Genomic DNA, 6,000 nt, shown 5'->3' with positions numbered 1-6,000 from the left:
TTACAATATAATTGTTAACTTCCCCTGAAGAGTGTTTTTCCTAAAGTCAGTCACATCAGGTTTCCCTTCAGTTCACCTAGTGACACTCCCCTGGAGGCCTCTCTGCTGTCTAATCTAGGCCCTAGGTCTGTTACATGGCTGTCTTCTCAGAACTTTAACTCCTCTCTTGGGTGCTATCTTTTCTTTCTGAATACCCATGTCTCCTCATTTCTGGTTTACTCCTTTGGTTGGATCATATCCTCCCATAAATTGTCTGAGAAAGGATTTAAAGATGTACATTATTCTTCATATATAACAATACTTTAATAATTCTATTCTCAGGGGTGCCTGGGTGGCTCAGTCAGTTAAGCAGCTGCATTCAGCTCAGGTCATGATCCCAGCGTCCTGGAATCGAGTCCCACATCAGGCTCCTTGATCAGTGGAGAGCCTGCTTCTCCCTCTCCCTCTGCTGCTCCCCCTGCTTGTGCTCTCTCTCTCACTCTCTCCCTGTTTCAAATAAATAAATAAAAAATCTTTAAAAAAAAAAATAACAATTCTATTCTCAGACTTGATTAATAGCTTGGCTGGCTAAAGAATTCTCAGAAGTTTGAGGGCCTTGCTCCATTGTCCTGGAGCTTCCAGTGCTTCCGTAGCGCCCTTCTGATTCTTAATTCTTTGTAGGGAACCAGGTGTTTTGTTTTTCTTTCTGAAAATTTTACCTCTGTTAGGGGCATTTTCCACCCAATAGACCGGGCACTCAGTGTACCTATCAACCCAGATAGCCATCCTTCAATTTTGGCTATTTTCCTGAATAATCTCTAAGACGATTTCCTCTCTGTTTTCATGTTCTCTCTTACTGGTACACTTATTAGTCAGACTCTGCTCTCCTTGAATTAACCCTCTATTTTTTCCATCTCTTCTCATCTATTTCTACCTCTTTGTTTTTTTATATCACTATCTAGGAGATTTCCTCAATGTTTCCTCTAATATTTTGGTGAAAACTTTTTATTTTGGCTATTATATATTTAGCTTCCAAGATCTCTTTCTTGTTCTCTAGTTGTTGCTTTTTTTTTTTTTTTTTAAGATTTTATTTATTTATTTGACAGAGAGAGAGAGAGAGAGAATACAAGCAAGGAGAGTGGGAGAGGGAGAAGCAGGCCTCCCGCTGAGCAGGGAGCCTGATCCCAGGACCCTGGGACCATGACCTGAGCCGAAGGCAGACACTTAACGACTGAGCCACCCAGGTGCCCCTCTAGTTGTTCCTTTTTATAGACTCCTGTTCTTATGTGTTTGATGATATGATTATAGCTTTTTATTTGTCTTTCTTTCTTCCCTCTTTGTTTCGTCAAAGTTCCTATTTTCTTATTTGTTTTGGTCTATTTCATGTTGGAGGCTTTCCTTAACAATCTTGTTAGCCTTGGTATTCTGATCATAGACTGAGTCATTAAATAAAAGACAGAAGAATTCTGAGTGTGTGAGTGGGGGGCACTAACCGTTCTGTTGTTTTTGATGCTGTTGTTTATTCCTGGAAGAACTCTCCACTCTCCTTTTAGAATGGGAGAGGAGGAAATCAGGCATGAGGGGGTGACTGGAAAGCAGGAATGCATAAGGTCTGCAGGTTTGGAGCTGAGTGTTACAGGTGGTCTGCTGGAGGTAAGGGAGGCATTTTAATATTCAGCAAGGAGGGGCTTCACTTAATCAACCCTTCTTTCATTTTGGAACTCTCTCCCCTCTCTCTGTAAACGTGCTGAGTCTAGAGTCCCTGAGTTTGTAGCCACTCTTGTTTCTTGACTGGACAATCTTGATCTTGAAATGTGTTCTAAATGAATTTTAGATAAGTTTCTTTTATTTTTTTCTAATCCATCAACTGGTAGTTGAGCTCCTGCTTTATCATCAATTTTCCCACATCCATACCTTTTGTGAATTTTCTCTTGTCAATTCCAATTCTCTTGTGTCCTCAGTCCCATCCAAATTTACTTCTGCCCAAAATGACTGCTTTGCCTCTAAGCTTATAATGTTTGTTTGAAACACAATCACATGTTGCCCTGTGACATCTCACGCTGTTATCTTCTCAAGTTCATTATTTAGTTTACATGTACATTCATTAATTCACTCAAAAGTCATCTTGTGAAACTCACACACCAAGTGCTGAGGAAGCTGAGACTACCAAGGCAAGTTCTCTACCCCTCTGTTGAATGGGGAGAACATTTACATAAATACATATTTGATTCCACATACTAAGCACAATTATATGAGCTTATAGAACCAAAAAGGAGAAACCTAATCCAACCACAGAGGAGTTAGGGAAGACTTCATGGAGGTAGCAGTTGCCTGAGCTTAATCTTAAAGGAGTTAGCCAGATGAAGTGAGGATGGTCCATATAAGGCAGGGCAAAAAACATTTCAGGAGTGGAAACAGAGTGAGTAAAAACATGGAGGGTGGAAACAAGGTCTATATGGGGAATTGTTAATAGTTCAGTGACCGTAAGGCAGAGAGGTATTAGAGATACAGCTGGAAAAATAGGTGAGGCCAGATCATGGGGACTTTGAATGTCATGCTGAGAATCTTGAATTTGATTCCTTAGATAGTGGGGAGCATTGGAGTTTTTAAACAGAGATGTGATGTGGTCAGATTTATATTTTTGAGAAATCAGGCTAGCATGGAGGCTGTTTTTTGTGGTTTTTTTTTTTTTTTTTTTTTTGAGGCTGTTTTTTGATGGGGACAAGCTTAGAGCCTGGGTGATCATTTAAGAAAATGTGACAATAAATCAGGTGAGTGACAATAAGGGCTGAAACTAACTCCTTGGTCATAAAGATGGAGAGGAGGGAATAAATTGAAGAAAGACCTGGCAGGACTTGGTTGACTAATAGATAACAAATCTATTGATTGGTGAAAAAAAGGGAGAAACTGAGGGTGGCTTCCTGCTTCTTAGGTGTCTAGATATGGATGGTGGTGAGGAAAGCAGATGGTTGTGTCCAATAGGCAGTTGGCTTTTGAATGTCGGGGAGAGATCTGAACTAGAAAAATAGATTTGGGAGGGACGCCTGGGTGGCTCAGTCGGTTAAGCGTCTGCCTTCGGCTCAGGTCATGATCCCAGGGTCCTGGGATCGAGTCCCGCATCGGGCTCCCTGCTCCGCGGGGAGCCTGCTTCTCCCTCTGCCTCTGTCTCTCTCTCTGTCTCTCATGAATAAATAAATAAAATCTTAAAAAAAAAAAAAAAAGATTTAAAAAAAAAAAAAAAAAAAGAAAAATAGATTTGGGAGACACTGGCAGGGAGGAGGTATTTAAAATTGTGAGAATGGGCAAGTTTCTTCAGGGGCAAGTATAGAAGAAGAGCACTGGACAGAGGATAGAATCCTGGGGAACACTCACATCATAGATGTAGGCTGGGGGAAAGCCCATGAAAGAGACAGTTAAATAATACTAGAGAAGTGTAAGGAGAATCTGGAGTGTTTGGTGCATAGACACTGAACTGGAGGATGGAATGAGCATTGTCAAAATGCAGCAGAGATTTCATGATCTCATGAAAATGGTAATTAGATTTGACCATAAGATGGCCGGATATAGAGGAGTAGGAGGGTAGAGTTAGAAACCTCACTGCACAGTGGAGTTAAAGTGTAAGTGGGAAGTTAATAAGTCAGTTACTACTATATGAAGCTTGTTATTCCAGGAATATGAGGGAAAGGAGGTGAAGATAGAGCTTAGGTGGCATTTCTCCCCATCTCAAATAATCTCAAGTGTCTTGGGAGAAAATTCTAGCAATGTATAACATGCATATTTATATTCAATAAATACTAATTAGATAAATAGATCTAATCAACTATCAACAAGAGACCTTTAGATTTTTACTTAGCCTTTCTTCCTCTTGCGTGTCATAATATTCCTTTTCCTTGAGCAAATTTTTCCCTTGAGATGATTTCCTTCCAGCCTATTCAGTGCCAGAAAATGTTTAGGTACTGAGAAGCTTCCTACAGAAATCTCCATGTCTCATTTTGAGAAATTGGGTTCAAGCCATTTCCGGCTTTGGTCATTAAAAAAAAAAAAATAATAGCTGTTGTTTGCACAGGTAATCAGAATTCCATCAAGAAATGCTGTGTACACTAAATCTAAGTTATGTTATTGTTATAATCACTGGTATTAGAATAACAAGGTTGTGACCTTGTTCATCTCTAAAAAATTTAATGTTGTTTAGCTAAGGTATAATAGAAGGGAGGCTGGACTTTTGGAGAGCAAAGGTTGAACTGTGTGCCCTGTGGGTGCTCCTTAATAGTTACTGAATGACTAATCAGTTATTTCATAGGCCCTAACACAGGTGAGGTGATTTCCAGAGCAGGCAGAGTGGGAAAAGTAAACTCACACAAAAAGGACCAACTTGAAGGATTCTCGGGGAAATAAATGTCAGTGGTAGTTATGCAATGTGTATAAAACTGTGTTTTACACATTCTAAAGTCCCTGACAAAGCTGAAAGGGAAAATTATAATTATTAAGACAATAAAGTAAGATCCAGCAATCCCACTCTGGGTGCATATGAAACCATTATCTCAAAGAGATACCTGCACTCCCATGTTCATTCAGCATATTCCCAATTGCCAAAGTATGGAAATAACCTAAGTGTGCATCAGTGGATAAATGGATAAAGGGGATGTGGTATACATATACAATGGACTATTATTCAGCTATGAGAAAGAAGGAAATCCTGCTGTTTGCTACAACATAGATAGGCCTTGAGGGCATCATGCCCAGTGAAATAAGCCAGACAGAGAAAGACAAATACTGCATGGTATCACTAATACGTGAAATTAAAAAAAAAAAAAGTCAAACTCATAGAAACGAGAGTAGAAAAGTGGTTGGCAGGGGCTGGGGGGAGGAGGGATAGGGAGAAATTGGCAAAAGTGTACAAACCTTCAAACATAAGATGAATAAGTTCTTAGGATCTAATGTCTAATATGGTGACTATAGTTGGTAACTATTTGTATAATTGAAATTTGCTAAGAGAGTTGAACTTAAATGTTCTCACCAAGGAGGAATAAAGGGTAAATATGTGAGATGATAGATGTGTTAATGAACTCAGTGGGGGGGATCCTTTGACAATGGCATCTGTGTATCAGATCATCATGACATACATTTTAAATATCTTACAATTTTATTAGTCAATTAAACTTCAATAAAGCTGAAAAAGCAATAAAGTAAAAACTAAATGGTCTTATATGGTGATGGTTTCTGATTACAAGTTTGCTAGAAATTTGTTGTGGGCAAGAGTTCAAATCTGAGGAATGGAGGTTTCATCCTGGGAACGTTCATACTTTTAAACTCTCCCAAATTACAGGTTTATTGCATCAGGGTGAAATCCAGAGCTGATTCATATTCAGATTGCTTCCTCCTGCAATTTTAGGCTTTATTCATTTAGTTTCTCCATTTTCATATCTCTTATTTTTGAGAGTGTAATCTTCAGATATTAATACTGTATATGAAAAAATATTCATTCATTTTACAAACACAGGCAGAGAAGCCTTGTTAAGATACTGAGAGTCACAGGTATGTTTGAGGCAAAATTCCCGCTTGAAGAGTTGAAAGAGATTACAATTCAGTGGTAGAAACATGAAGTAGAAATGTCATAAAGGATCACATGCTAAGTTCTGTAGCGTGTCCCTCTGTATGCAGGGACTGGACCTTATGTCTTTATATCTCTAATGTCAAGCTCAGTCTGGCATAGAGTAAGTTTATTGAATTGAAATTCATTTAGAGACTGGAAATGGGTGAAGAGGAAACCAGAAAGATCATGTAGAAGAGGGAATGAATGAGCTGGGTCTGGCGCTGGAGAGAGAAGTAGGATCAGTAGACAGGTATGATGAAAAAGAAGTTGCTAGGCAAAGAGGGAGATTGGATTAATATGTAAATGTGGCATATTGTAGATATTAGAATCTGAGCTTCTCAGGCCCACCAGGATCTCAGATGGTTGATGACATTTTACGATGCGTCAGTCCACTTGCCAAGTGAAAGCAGAGCATAGGTTATGGGCAT

Source organism: Phoca vitulina, unplaced genomic scaffold, assembly GCF_004348235.1.
Source record: "Phoca vitulina isolate PV1807 unplaced genomic scaffold, GSC_HSeal_1.0 scaffold7, whole genome shotgun sequence".
Classification (NCBI taxonomy): Eukaryota; Metazoa; Chordata; class Mammalia; order Carnivora; family Phocidae; genus Phoca; species Phoca vitulina.
This window is presented reverse-complemented; position numbering follows the sequence as displayed.